The sequence below is a fragment of the Onychomys torridus genome, chromosome 6, assembly GCF_903995425.1.
Source record: "Onychomys torridus chromosome 6, mOncTor1.1, whole genome shotgun sequence".
NCBI lineage: Eukaryota > Metazoa > Chordata > Mammalia > Rodentia > Cricetidae > Onychomys > Onychomys torridus.
Genome location: NC_050448.1, coordinates 121,974,300 through 121,989,511, shown reverse-complemented (window position 1 = coordinate 121,989,511; position 15,212 = coordinate 121,974,300). Strand labels below are relative to the sequence as shown.

Below are 15,212 nucleotides of genomic sequence, written 5' to 3'. Positions count from 1 at the left end.
TATTCCTCTCTCCTGCTGCACTATTGGCCATTCAGCTCTTTATTAGACCAATCAGTTGTTTTAGGCAGGCAGAGTAACAGAGCTTTACAGAGTTAAACAAATGCAACATAAAAGAATGCAACACATCTTTGCATCATTAAATATTCCATAGCATAAATGAATATAACACATCTCAAACTAATATTCCACAACAGCTGACCAAAACAAAAGGGACTCTGTGCTCTTTTTGTTTTGTTCTGATCTTGCTTTCTCTTTTTTTTCTGTCAGTTTGCTTTGACTTTTTTGTGTGATAGAGAAAGAGAAATAGGGAAAGAGTGCCTGAAGTTTGTTAAGTAGAGAGGTGGGGAGGATCTGGGAGGAGTTGGAGAGAGGAAGGAATATGATCAAAATATATTTTATGAAAAAAATTAATTAAAATAAAGAAGCTGTTCAAGGAGATGGGTACCTAAAGAGAAAGTAGAGGGTGATTACAAATCGTGCAGGTTAAAGGTTAGCTCACAAACAGGACCTCACTCCCCTCTGAGCAGGACTAGACTCTAAGGAGGTAGATCAGTAGACTAACACTATGGAACTCTGAGTAGAAGAGGTATCATGACTTTCTAGGTCACAGAATAACAATCAAATATATCTTCACACACCATTGTCTGGAATTGATAAGAAAATTTAAATGTCTTAGAAAAACGTGCAAATTTCAAATATCTACATCTATCTATATCTTTCTATCTATCTATATCTATACATATACATATACATATTGATGCATGTGGCTATCAGTCATGACAAACTGATTCTTTAGCCAGACAGAAAGTGAGATGAAAATTGACTGAGCCAGAGCCGGGATGAGGTTCTATTTTGGCAAGCAGTGAGCAGGCATTTGCTCTGAGACCAAGGCCCACATCAAGCGCTCTGGTCCCAGCTGCTCAGAGATAACAAACCACCATCTTCGAATGTGAGGAACTGAGATGCACATCGCATGACAACAGGCCTTCCACCAAGCGGCTTTTGCGGAGAGGCAGTGTGCCTCTCCCTTATGAATCTTTCCACACCATGGGCTGATCTGCAACCTCAATTGCTGACGTCATCCCCACTCCGGAAGTCCCTTCTCCATTCTCATCACTTCTGGACATGCTTTTCTCTCTAGGAACGCTCCTGTCTTAGCAGCTCATTAGAGGGAGGGGTAGAACTCCAGCACAAATATATAATCAGAATTCAAAATCTGTTTCCCCCTGGCCCCCTCAAATACACACGCTTCAAGTAAGATTTCTTTGAGCTCAGGTTGTCTATTCATCCACATTCAGCCAGTTAGGTGAATGCCAGGCAGAATAGATAAAATGTTACAGATCTGCATGTATGATCTAGCTCTCTAAGCCCAACTTAAAGCTGTATGGGGAATTAGAAATAATGCATGTCAAATGAAGTTCCCAACTTTCAAAGGGTGCAAATGTTACATCAGTAAAGAAGATACACAGTAACCACGGGTCCCAACAACAGACATGTGAGTGTTCCACAAACAACAACAGAAACCTGGCACAACAAAAGGTGTCTAAGTGCATACTGACCAAAACCTAATTCAAAACAAAACTGTGAATGAACTGGAGGTGATGCTGGCAGCGCTTGCCCATGTCCTGTTGCATGGCTTCACTGCAGCTTAGTTCTGAACATACCATGGTACGCTGTGTCCCTCTCCCCCAAGGCCCAGTGGACGCGGAGGAAAAGGCCACAGAGAGGTAAGAGCAGGAGGAGGGGGCGGAACTGCGGAAGTTTGGCCTTTGGACAGAACATCATCGCTGTTACACACGTGAGTTCCCAGCGTCTGTGGTTACCTTTACAAGATCAAGATAGTTAGAAAGTCTAGTAGGCTGGTAAGGAGGGGAAGCTGAAGGTGAGAAAAACGTAGCCAGGGAAGAGCACGCAAATTGGTCATCCAATACCAAATGGTTAGCCCTGAAAATACAAACCTATAGCTACCATTATATAGACTGAGAAAATTGTATTTATTAATTTAGGGAGATGTATACATACACACAAGTAAACAAAAAACAACTTTCAAGTCATACCATCATGCCAGAATATTTACATTTTATATCAACACTTCAGTATAAACCTCACTTAAATTCAGTTGAGCAACTGAGATGAGAACGTGTGCTCTGGGCCCAGACTGTCTGTACAAGTAAATGCCATGCTACTCCTGGCCATATGATCTTGGGGACAGTAACTTTGCATGTGTGTCTGTGAGACTATACGCTGAGACCCCAGTCTGGGCAGAGAGGTCACTCACTACTGTTGACAGGGAGGGGCAAGAACAGCCGTCTGTCCTCTGATACATGCCAGACAGACATCTTTATTGTCCTCTTGGCTTTCACTTCATTGAGCAGGAATCCAAAACCAGGTAAGCTGCACAGGCTTATGGGAACTCTGTTCCCAAGATTATGCAAAACTGCGTTCTTAATACTTGAGTATTAGCACTAATTATTTTTGATTATTTTAAGCACCATAAAACTAAGTCACAATCTAGGTTTTTTTTAATCCTTATCCATTTCTTAAATTTTGAAATGGTATGATACCTCCTAAACTGCAATAGCTACACACACACACACACACACACACACACACACACACACACAGAGCATGACTAATGTCATAGAAGGTCCTTGAACTCTGCTCATCAAGCTGCGCGTCCTGCCTTTGCACCAGACTCAGCCACCAGCTGGACACAGTTTTTTATCATCCTTTTGCTTTTATTTACAGACTATGTATTAGGTTTCTTTAAGCAGCACATCTGGTCTTCTGAACTTCCTGTAAATGGTATTTTGTACACCACTGGCTAAACAGTCAGGGTCATCACGCTTACATATGCACTTGGAGTTGACTGATTTCTGTGCTGTGTGCTACTCCACCAGACTGAGCAGGTTGTGGTGGCGTACGCACAGAGTTTCAGCACTCAGAGACTGAGGCAAGAAGACCTTGGTGAGTCTGAGGCCAGCATGTTTTTGTTTGTTTTTAACTCTATGTGTATGGATGTTTTGCCTGCTTGCATGTTTGTGCACCGAATGTCTGCCTAGTGCACACCAAGGCCTGGGGAGGACATTAGATTTTCTGGAACTGCAGTTACAGATGGTTGTGAGCCATCATGTAGGTGCTGGCAATTGAACACCAGTCCTCTGGAAGAGCAGCTAGTGCTTTGAACTGCTGGATCATCTCTCCAGCTCCTCTTTAGCTAGTTTTTAATATATTATTCTTGTCTCTGGCATTTTGAAGACCTTTAATGTGTTGAGGTGTGTATTCTAAGTTTCCCACTGAAGATTATTAGGAGTTTGGGGTTCTTTAGTTTCTTTTATCAAATTTTCAAATGCCTCATTTACTAGTTCCCTGATCATTTCCACTTGGGGCTCTCCTTGAAAACAACTAACTATCTAACCACATCCTCTGTGGCCTCTACACTCATTGCTGTGTTTTCCATCACTTGAAACCCAGTATGGCATCTGCATGAGGCAGCCACTCCATATGGTACCACTTCCCTACTTCCTCTTCAGGAGTGGCCTTTCCTGCGGGTAAGCCTTCCAAGTTTTTAATGCTTATGTTTTTGAAAATGTTTAATTTTTAGTCTTAACTGAAACATAATATTTGTACTTGTTTATGAGGTGCATGCTACATAGCTCGATATTTGTACACAATGTATAATGACCAGATCATAGTAATAAACATCTCTGTCACCTCAAATACTATCTTTTCTTTGTGAGAGCCATCTCTGTATTGTTTCATTTCTAGAAATATTATTGTGTCCCTTTTCAGCTATAATGGTTATTATTTCCCATTTTTGTTAATTTGTTTTTAACTGACAAAACACAATTATACACATCCCTAGAGTATCATGTTACTATCCAGTAGAGGTTAACTATTTGTTTCCTGAGACACTGAGTCCTTGTGGTGAACTGTTTCTTTTGAAATGCACAGGACATCCCTGTTGTCAGTAGTCACCTTTCGATGCAATAGCACACAATGACTTCTTGCTTCTATCTGGTGTAACTCAGCAACCATCAGTCAACTGTTACCTGCCTCTTATCCATCTGTCCAACCCGCTCAGCTCATCATGGCCACTCTATTCCAACTTCTGAGAGCTCAACTTGTCTAAAGTCTGCATGTGAATGAGGTCGTGTGACCTCGTCTCTCTGTGTCTGGTCTATTTTATTATCATTATGATGGAACTCTGTAGGGTCTTTTTCCTCCCTTAAATTTGCATTTTCCATATAGTTTTTTTTTAAATATAGCAATTGTATAGATTTTAGTTTTTGATTTGTCCCGACATTTCAGAGATATTTTACTGCTGGCATTAAATGCTTCAGAGTAGGTGTCATCCTATGTTTTCATTATATTCCTATCCTTTACAACTATTTAGCTAAGGCAACCTTGTGTCCACAACTTAAAACCCATGACTGATTATAAGCAAACCTCTATCACTCCCTTGTACCTGAGTCAGAGCCCACCTACTCTTGTCTCCATGTCTTTCTCCTGACAAGGCGTCTTGTGTCAATCCTTCATCTTTCTACCATGCTTTTAATTAAAAGAGTTTGTAATTATTTTTATCTCTCTGAGTCTTGCCCCCTCTTTTCCATACCCCTAGATTGCTGCTATATTCTTAGAGAATGTCCAAAAGTCTCACCTTTCGATAAAGGGACAAGACTTTGAAAACTTGCTTCTTAATGCCATCTACCTTGGGAAAAAAAATCCCTACACAGGAGGAAATAGAGGCTTGGGACAATTTTTAGAAAAATGCTTATGTGTGTACTGGCTCTGTGGAGAACATGAGGGGAGATAGCCTATATTTCAGTGGGGAAATTTCAGTGATAGAGTAGTTTTAATAGAGTATTCAGTCTGCTTTCCCTCACTGCTAAATCTTGGCTCATCAGTTATTCTAAAGTTATCCTGCATTCCTCATTGACTTGTAGCTTTTAGTCACACATCATTCCAATCCTTACAGTAAAGTGTGGGCATTCATATTTTTTAAACATTCTAGACTGAATCACCTCAGCAATGCTCATCTATCTCATGTGACAAACACATTTCACACTGGATTTGTTTTCAAATATACAGCTGACCTTCCCCCACATGTGGTGCAATGAGCAGCATTTTAAGAATCTCAGGTATTGCAGTGTTCATAGGGATGTTAACTCCACCAGCGCCGGCAAGTTCTTTTTAACTGGAAGCACATGAGTCCATTTTCAATTCAGCACCCAAAACCTAATTTTGCCTTATGAAACCCTCTGTTGTCCGATACATAGTTCTTGGAAGGACTCACATTTAAGAAACATGGTTGAGCACACTGTAACCATCTGCATTAGTTTCCAAGGGCTGCTGTCTTAATAGGGTTACTATTGCCATGATGAAACACCATGATTAGAGAAACTTGGGGAGGAAAGGGTTTATTTGGCTTGTACTTCCACAGGACTGTCCATCATCAAAGGAAGTCAGGACAGGAACTCAAACAGGGCAGAATCCTGAAGCCAGGAACCGATGCAGAGGCCATGGAGGGTACTGCTTACTGGCTTACCCAGCCTGCTTTCTTAGAGAACTGAGGACCACCAGCCCAAGGATGACACCACCCACAATGGGCTGGGCCAACCAGCCAGTACAGCTCCTTTGTCAAAAGTATCACAACATGGATTCCTTAAAACACACTTGTATCACTTACACCTGAAAACAAGTGTCAGCAAAATCACACTCCTCTAGCTTTTCTAGGAATGGGTCTGTCCTTGCTGCCCCTAGCAGGTTCCTGTTGCTTCCAGCATTCCTTGGCTTAGCCAGCTTAACATCAGCGTCTCCCTGTGTAGCTCTTGCCCTCCCTCATGGCTGCTCGCCTTCTATTTCTTTCTGCTTGTCACAAGGACGCCAGCACAACTGGGTTAGCTTAACCAGTGGTTTTCTCCTTCACTGAAAACACCCACATGACAGTTCCAAAAGAGGTCACATTCTGTGGGAGATTTTAACCTTCCAAATAGGTTTGAATCACATCATTTCAGAGACAGGAATTTTCTATCTCTGGACCATATCTTGATGTCCTGCTTTCAGCTTTCATTAAGCATTACTATAAATAGAAGCTTAATGAGTGTTCCATATACTAATCCTGTGACTAAAAACTTCACCCCATTTGATTATTTTTTCCTAGAACCAAGTGTTTTTTTTTTTTTTAACTTTCCTTTGAATAACTTGAAGGTTTTATTTTTAGAGTTGAGGAAAATCATATGTCTAATTACATGTTTCTTATTTTTGTCAGGAAGCTTGAGAACTTAGTGATTTGTTAATTTTAATAACTTTGCATGGTGCCATAACCACATATGTGTGTATTTTTACTTATCTCCCAGTGTTAACGTTTTATTTTCATTCTGCTATTAAACAGCTTTTAAAATTGGCTCTTATTACAAGCCACTCCTAATTCTCGGGGTGGGAGGGGAGCTGGCAGTAAGTAGGAGAATGACTTCCTGAATCTCCCTCATTCACAGCCAAATCTTTGTTACCCCAGCACTTCTGTCAATCCTGTCAAAGCAAAGATTATCATCCATCAGCACTGGAGACAGAATATGTGGAGGACTCGAGCAATATAGGGGCGAGTGGAGGTTCACATACTTTATCCTTGAGAAAATCAAGTAGATCTGATTCCTTCCATGATAGGGGTGTTGAGAAAAATGACACAGAATCTAAATATTAGTACAAATAAAAGACACCTGGAAAAACAGAGATAATAATAAGAGGGTTGCTGAAAGTGTATTAAAAGCACCAAGAATCAGGAGTGAAAACTGCAGAAAGCTGATGGGAAAGAAGCTGTTAAAAACAAACAGAACAGGGGCTGAAGATGTAGCTGGGTGGATAAATGTCTTGCTGTAAAGCCTGATGACCTAAGTTCAATCCCTGGGACTGTAGGTGGAGTTTATCCTTGGGCCACCTGTCAGCGCTGTTCTGCCAGCTCCCAAATAACCACATGGAGTCTTCTTTTAATTATGACAACTTGGCCGGTAGCCTAGGCATACATTCAACCCATCTTGTGCTTTGTTTTACCTGAGATAAAGTTCCAATCCCTAGAAGTTGAACATTCACCTCTTTCTGAAGAGGCCAATTTGGATGCCAATATTTTGATGCAATTATTGTTCCATGGGACCACTTCATGGGAGGAGAGAACTGACTCCACAGGTTGCTCTATGACCTCCATGTGCATGTTCTCACTCACATTCCCCCTCCATTGCCTTTTCCCTCCCACCTCTCTAAATGTAAGAAAAAAATTAATTCTCCTGCAACTTTAGGGGGAAAAATGACATGGAATGAAAATGATCACAAAGAAGATGGAAGACTTGGATCACAAATGATGAAGGGTAACCTGGGAATGCTTGCTATTTTTAAAGATGTAGATGAACAAATGGAAATGAAAAAAAATGTAATGAAGGAGATTTATGAAATACAGGTGGTCTTCAATTTTCATTTTAAAAAGCGCTATGATCATATTCAGGAAAATCTAAGGAAAACTCTCCCATAAGACTGTAGGAATTCTTAGAAGTTTCTATGGTTGTGTGAAGAATATTATTCAAAACCCACAAGTGTTTGTTTAGGGCATATCAAGAATTTATTAAGATATGAAATGGGGAAAAATACACTCACAGATACAGATCCAAGTAAACAACCATTGTTGTCCTCCATTCTGCCTGGGAGCAAATGGATCCAGCCATCCAGTCTCCAATCACCCTGAGAGAGAGTGTGTGCTCTCTCTTCAGTTTTAGGCAGTCACGTGCCCAGAAACAAAACAAAAATCACACCTCCATCGGTCTAGATACTCCAAGGTCATTGACTGAGGGAATTCCCACAACAGAAGAGAGAATGAAAATTGCTCATAAACAAAGAAATGAGATTGATTTTAACCAATGTTAGGTGTTAGAAGAGAACAGAGCAGTGGTTAACAAATATTGAAAGGAAAAATATCCTATGCCTAATCTGTCTCTCCTGCACAGTGGCAATGGGAGTGATGCTCACATAAGCAAGAACTCAGTAACAACAGCATTTCTGAACTTCTGAAAACTCTACCAAGAAAAACTAAAAAAATGAACAGAGGAGTTACAATAACAAATTCAGGAATCAAAAGGTCATGAAGTACAAAATGCTGTGTTATGAACAACTTTGAGTGTTTAATACATAAAAATACAGTTAAATAACTGGCATTTAATTCATGAAGTTAGGTATAATTTGTAATACTGAAAAAACTACCATGATATAAAGGAAAATATTTTGATGATGATGGACTAGAAGATTGCCATTTGCTTTATTGATCAAATAGGTTGAGTCATCATACCATCACTTGATTAATATAAGGGTATAATTTAGATCAGACATGACACTTGATGGCCTCTGAATTATCAGTGTGATGGGAGGCCTTCTAAAATAGCTCCAAACAGGCCCCACCTCCTAGCATCCATGCCTTCTCTCTAGGTTGTACCCTAAATTCTTGCCTCTAACCAAGAGACTGTGAACTGGCCTTTGAAAGATTATAATGCCTGTCTTGTTTTGACTCCAACTCTTCTTGAGTGCTTGCTTTCATAAGCCAGTTGCATTGTTATTAGCTACCTCTTCTTCAAAGCCCAAGTGGTAAGAAACTGAAGGCCACAGAGAATGCAAACCTGCTACCCACCAAAGAGGTTGATTGACAATGGATTCTCCCTAAGTTGTGTCTTCTGCTAAGACTGGAGTCCAGTTCAACAGCCCTATGAGGGACCCTAAAACAACACAGGAGTCCCAACTCATAGGGAGTACGAGACAATAAATGTTATCTGAAGCTATTCCATGTAGGGTTAGTTTGCTACCAGCAATAATTACTAATGACAATTTTCTTCTTTACCAAACTCCAGACAATCTCATCTGTGCCCCATTCTCTACAAAGTCTCAGACTTGGCTCATAAAACTTCAATAAACACTGAAAGTTTCTAATAGCTCAAGGCCACATCCCTAGTTTGTCCCTTGACACCTTTAAATTGTCTGCACCAAAATGCTTAAGGTTGCCAAATGAATTTTAAGTCTTTCCTCAGTTCCCCCATATACACCTGTATCCCTTAATCTCAGTAGTGTTGTTCTCTAGGACCCAAAAGCCAACCCATTGAAAGACCATTAGAAAGCTCAGAAGCCCCACCTCTCTTGGTATCTCTAGGAGGAGATAATCAATCTCAGCTTTGGTAATTATATATGGCACAGTGAGTGGGAAGGATACATTCTGATTATGGTTGCCTCACTCCTGTCAGAGGTCATGAGTGAACATTTTCCAGAAGCTTCTCATGCTAGGCTCTCAACATTCCTATATAGACCAAGAATCTGCTTGATTCTTAGCCTTTTCCTTTCCATCTGCAGAGTGGCAGAACCCACACATGCATCCTCACTCCCCACATCCACAAACTCAATGCCACTGTATTTCTTGGTTTCTCTGGGATCACTTAATTATCCCCATTTATCCAAACTTAATGTTAGTTTTCACAAGAAGTCCAGGATTTTTGAGTCATACCCAAAGTCTCATTCCTCCAAGCCCCCTCACAGTCTTGTCTACATTTTTATTCCTTCCTGAATTTTCTTATGTTTTTCTCACACATCTAATCTACTGTTTTTAAGATTTATTTTATCGGTATAAGTGTTTCACCTGTATGTATATTTGTGTGCCAAACACATGCTTTGTGCCCTTGGAGACCAGAAGAAGACACTAGATTCCCCAGGAACTAGAGTTACAGATGGTTGCAAGCAACCATAGAGGTACTGGGAATGGAACTCGGGTCCTCTAGAAGAGCAGCAAGTGTTCTTAACAGCTGAGCTATCTCTCTAGCACAAATGTTTACTTTAGAAATTTATGTATGTCTTTATGTGTCTGGGGTATCTTTGGGCAACCAAGACATGCCCAGAACTGAGTTACAATTGGTTGCAAGCCATCTGATGTGGGTGCCAGGACCCAAACTCAGACACTCTGCCAGGGCAGTGTACACTCTTGACAGTAACCCATCATTATTTTCATTACTACCGCTCTGGCTCAAGATTACACTGCCGCTTGCCTGAATTACTGCAAAGATCTGATTAGTCTTTCTCCAAGTTTGTTCCCTATGATGTATCATTGACAGAGTAGCCAAAATCATCCTTTAAAAATATGCTCGGTCATATTACTCATCTGCTCAAAACTCCCCAACAGCTGCCCACTTCAGAATGAAAGCGAAGTCCTTGTGATGCCTACAAACCCAATGTCATCTGTCCCTAGCTCCAAGGTCATTCTCAGCCTTCCTCCTAGTAGTTCTCTAGTCTTTAATCCAGCCACACTGACATCCTTGCTATTTCTTCCATCAGAAATCCACAGAGTAGTGTTTAGCAGGTACTGCGGAGATTAAGTGGGAGGGAGGAATGAGGAATGACGACTGGTCAAGGGGTGCTGTATCAATCAGGATTCTCCATAGTGCAGAACCAATGGGATGAATACATGTTCTGAAGGGAGATGCATTGAAATGGCTTATATGATAGGGGTGAGGTAGTCCAACAATGGCTGTATAAATGCCGGGCAGGCTGAGAACCAGGTAGTTTGTGAGGCTGAGTGCATTCATAATCCAAAACTAGTACCAAGAGTCTGGAAGATTCCTAGTGAGCTGCTGATCTTTGGTCCACATTGGAACTCAAAACTGCTGGAGTCTGAAGTCCCAGAAAGCTGGTGGCAGCAGGACAGACTCCTCCCCACCAGTGAGAAGCCAGGGCAAGCAAGCAGTGCTGTCTTCACATCCGAATTCTGTATATCTGGGCCACCTGTTAGATGGTGCTGTCCCCTGGGAGAGGGACATCATTTAACCGTTCTTTGATATACCCTCAAGGACCTGCCCAGAGGCATGTCTTAGTTGATCCCAGATCTAATCCAGCCAACAATCAAATTCATCCATGGTGCTAAGTTATCATTAGGTAGGAGAAATAAATGCTGGTATAATAGATCTTTGTGTCCACATATTAGAATAACCTGGAATGGGGAGCCACAGGATGAACTGTACTGGTGGCCCAAATTCCATGAATGATTTCATCATTGAAGTTGCTACACTCCAGGAAAAAAATCAACGTATCTTAAAACCATGTGAAAAACACTTTATATTTAAGTGCAAAACAGTGTAGGCTGAGAAATTTCAACATACATGAACTAACTGTGGGGCTATGGGACAGTGAAGACCCACAGGGTGTAATACAATTCAGTAGTCCCAGACAATGGAAGATGCCTAGCATTGTAGGCTCCAGCAACTCCATCCAGGCAGTATCATTTCCCAATCAGCAGCAAGAGCAAACCGACCCCTCATACATTTCTAAAACAACTCCTGGGCCAGTTCAGCATCCAGTGGTCTCTTCTGTGTTCCTGGCTTCCCCTCTGTGTGACTGTCTGCTGGCATGTCCCTTATCATTGTTTTTTCCTTCCTTGGCTCTGGTGGACTTCACCCCTGCAGCTCTTGCCTGCCACTTGACCAATCCCTGCCTGCCATCATCCTGGGCTCCTCACCTCACCTGCCCACCCCTGCTGCCTTCCCATTATCTCTACACAGACTTTCCAACTTCCTCTCCTTCATAAATGGCTCCTAAAACTCTGTATCATTACGTAATTGTCAAAGTAGCATTTCTAACTGTATGTGATTCTTCATACCTAGAAAGCCCCCTGTTCGGTTCCAAGACAAACTGGCCATCTTTTCCCAAAACTTTATATTCCAGTAGTTGTATCTGTGTCGGAAACAACAACCACATCCTTAAATCCATAAAAACTGCCTTGGGCTGCCTCCTCTTCCTCCCGCACAGGCAGCTGTTTGTCTAGCTCTGCCTGTTTTCTCTCCGAAGACTCTGTCCCTCGCTGCTTTGAGTCTAGTTGAATACACTGTCTCTAGCTTAGAACATAGTCACAGACTCCTAACACAGCTTCCACTCCAATTCATTTCTTGATACTTCCACAAAAGGAATTTCTGTAGATAATAATAGTAGCTAACATTAGCTCAGTGCTTATAATAGGACACGTACTATTCTAAGTGTCTCCTGCCTATTTTAATCTGTGCTGCCACTCACAGCCATTGTTACACAACTGGTATTTCTTAAATTTTAATGCTGAGGTCAAAAAGATTTGGAGAGGTAAAATAACTTTTGAGTTCATAGACCCAACTCGGAAGCGACAGCACCAGGATTCTGGGTCTCTGTGACTGTATGGTTCTGGCTTTCACTCACCCCCCTTTCAACCCTACTTTATCTTATTTCATCTTACAATCTTTACCTCTATCCCACTGCCCTTTCCTTCCCACTTCACTATCCTAATGCATTGGGTGACTATGGATCTATCACTCATGAATCCATTTATTTATTTTCTTTTACTAAATAGATATTTTTCATAAAATAAATTCTGGTTCCCATCCCCAAACTCCTCCTAGATTCTCCCCATCTCCTCACCTCCCCAAATGTATGCCCTTTCTTTTTCCTTTTCATCAGAAGAAAACCACAAGCATTTAAAATATAATATGATAAAATAAAAAACAAAATAAGACAAAACAAACAAATAAGCTAACAGGGGGAAAAAAGAGCCAAAGAAAAAGTACAAGAAACACATATGGATGCAGAGACAAACACATTCATTCCATAGAAATCCCATAAAGACATGGAGACAGAAACCACACTATATTAACAAAAAATCTGTAAGGTTGAAAAAAAAAAAGCCAGACAAAGCATTGTGGGCCAAAAACAAAAACAAAAAACAAACAAACCTCCAAATGAACTAGTAAGTTCACTTTGTGTTGTCTGTCTACTGTTAGGGAATCGGCCTGCCCTTAAGTGTGCTTTGCATAGGGGTTTGTATAAACAAGTGAAACTCTTGTTTTGTTTTGTTTTGTTTTGTTTTTAACTCTGGGGGGGCCACAACCCAGCTCCCAAATAAACACATGGAGATTTATTCTTATTTATGAATGCCCAGCCTTAGCTTGGCTTGTTTCTAGCCAACTTTTATAGCTTAAATTATCCCATTTCCCTTTAACTACTGTTTGCCTCTGGGCTTTTATCTTATTCTATATACTTTACTTTTCTTCTTACCCTGTAGCTGGCTGTGTGGTTGAGTGGCTAGCCCCTAGTACCCCCCTCTCCTTCTTTTCTTGCTCCTCATTTTCTCCTCTCTTCTTCCAAGTCTAGATTTCTCCTCCTATTTATTCTCTCTGCCTAGCAGCCCTGCCTATCCTTCTCTCCTGCCTAGCTTTGGCCATTCAGCTCTTTATTAGATAATCAGGAATATTAGGCAGGCAAAGTAACACAGCCTTACAGAGTTAAACAAATGCAACATAAAAGAATGCAACACATCTTTGCATCATTAAACAAGTATTCCACAGCATAAACAATATAAACACATCTTAAACTAATATTCCACAACAAGACTCTGTGGAGAAAACTAATTTTCCTTTGCAAATGATTATCAGTTGGAGATAGTTTCTGGGTTGGGAATGGGGGCTTGTGTCCCCTGGCACCCCATCTGGCTTAGACCTGGAGCACTATTTATTGATCTATTTACCAACTGTTTCTGGTAGGGGAGCAGTGCATGGCATGTATTTCTTTGTGCAAGTGTCCTTGCATGTCTTCTGTGTGAGTGTGTGTAGAGGCCAAAGGTCTACAGGTGCCTCACCCATTTTTTTTGTGTGTTTGTAACAATCTCTCTTTGGCCTGGACCTAGCCAAGGATCCCAAGCTAAGCTGGCCAGGAGCCGTAGGGATGCTTTTAGCTCTGTCTTCCCAGAGTTGGGGTTGAAACTGGTGCCACTATGCCTGGCTTTTTGTTTTGTTTTAACTACTGGTAGGTGAAATCTGTTTCACCTTTCTGGCTCATTTTTCTTAAAATAGGCCTAATTTCTAGAATATTTTCTGAGATTTTTACACTTCACAGGCAAACACTTTCCTGCTTGAGCTAGCTCCCCAGACCTCACTAGCTATTTCAAGAGAATGCATCACAAAAGTCCCTCTTCTTTAGCTCTGGTTCTACAGCTATTCCCGGTCTCCTTCCCCAACTCAGTCCTAACAACTAAGAGGAGGGTGGGAGGAGGAAGTGACTAAGTAGGCCTGACTCCAACCTCCTCAGGTGCAGACACACAAAACTGCATCTTTAGCCTTTCTTTAGTTAAACCCCATTGTTGCTTTATGGACCTAACAGAATGAAGCAAATGAGTAAACGCCTCTTTGTAAAAGAGCGCTCTCGAGCGGTCTGTAAATGGAGAGTCCAATTACCCTCCCATGCAGTTGTGCTACTTCTCCAACAAGAAAACAGGAGCACCTAAGCAAAGTATGCCACACACGTGTTCACAGTGAAGAGGAAACGGAGCCCTACAAAATAGGAACTTGGCCTGGGAAATCTCTTGTAATCATTGTAGCAAACGTCCGGCTTACACAGTTCAGATGGGTTATCCACAAGAAAATGGTGTTAACCAGAAAATCTCAACGGCACTAGTTTTCCGGGGAGTTGCCCCTCCCTTTTGCTCCCAGGAAGTTTTGAGCCTTTGGCAAACGTTCTCCTTGGAATCTCTGCGGATTCGGTCCTTTCCCTCTTAAGAGTCTCTGCCTCTCCAACCCCCTCCGCCCCATCTCCTGAGCCCCCTGGGGCCACGGTGGACTACAACTCCCGGCGTGCCGCGCGCGCCCGGCGCTTCTCTGGACTCCGCGCGTGGCGGCCACCGAGCGGCTGGGGGGAGGTAAGTGATGGGCTCGCAGGCCGTCTGGGAACACGCCCGCCCTCCCTCCTCTCCAGGATGAAAGGAACCAGTGAGCACCAGGATAAGGACAAAAACAAAACAAAACAAAACAATCCAAATTTCCCCCAAACGCCAGCCCCGCGATCCCTGTGTCTTCGGCGCCCCGCGGGCGTGCACTTTGTCACCTGGAGTGGAGCAGGGCAGAGCTGGCGGGACGGGACGGGGTGCTAGACTCGGCGCCACACCCCTAGGAGCTCCCACCCCAGGCAGACCGCCCGGTTCTCCCTGAGAATCTCAGCAGAAACTTTCCCTGCTGTCCCCCGCGCGAGTTGCTCAGCTTACCGGCGGCCCGGAGGGCGGCCGTCCTTTGCCCTGGAGACGCCCTTCGGGAAGCGTGCAGCCCTGCCCTCGGGGACCTCGGTCCAGCCCGGGAGCAGGCGGAAGATCCCGACAGTACAGCCTGGCTTTCCTGGGCCGTCTGTGCTTCCTGGAG

The 15,212-nt window shown here is 42.4% G+C and overlaps 1 protein-coding gene and 1 long non-coding RNA gene across 3 annotated transcripts in view; one reads left to right on the top strand and one right to left on the bottom strand.

Annotated features, from left to right (window-relative positions):
• LOC118585847 overlaps positions 1-15,127 on the bottom strand; it is a 27,997-nt gene extending 12,870 nt beyond the window's left edge. Inside the window, exon 1 of the long non-coding RNA XR_004945240.1 lies at positions 15,062-15,127. This is a non-coding gene — a long non-coding RNA (uncharacterized LOC118585847). The remainder of the gene's footprint in view (positions 1-15,061) is intronic.
• Samd13 (sterile alpha motif domain containing 13) overlaps positions 14,680-15,212 on the top strand; it is a 40,014-nt gene continuing 39,481 nt past the window's right edge. The window contains exon 1 of one of the 2 annotated variants that reach the window (XM_036190809.1): positions 14,680-14,719. The gene's annotated coding sequence lies outside the window, so the exon portion shown is untranslated. The other variant, XM_036190811.1, reaches the window with a different exon arrangement.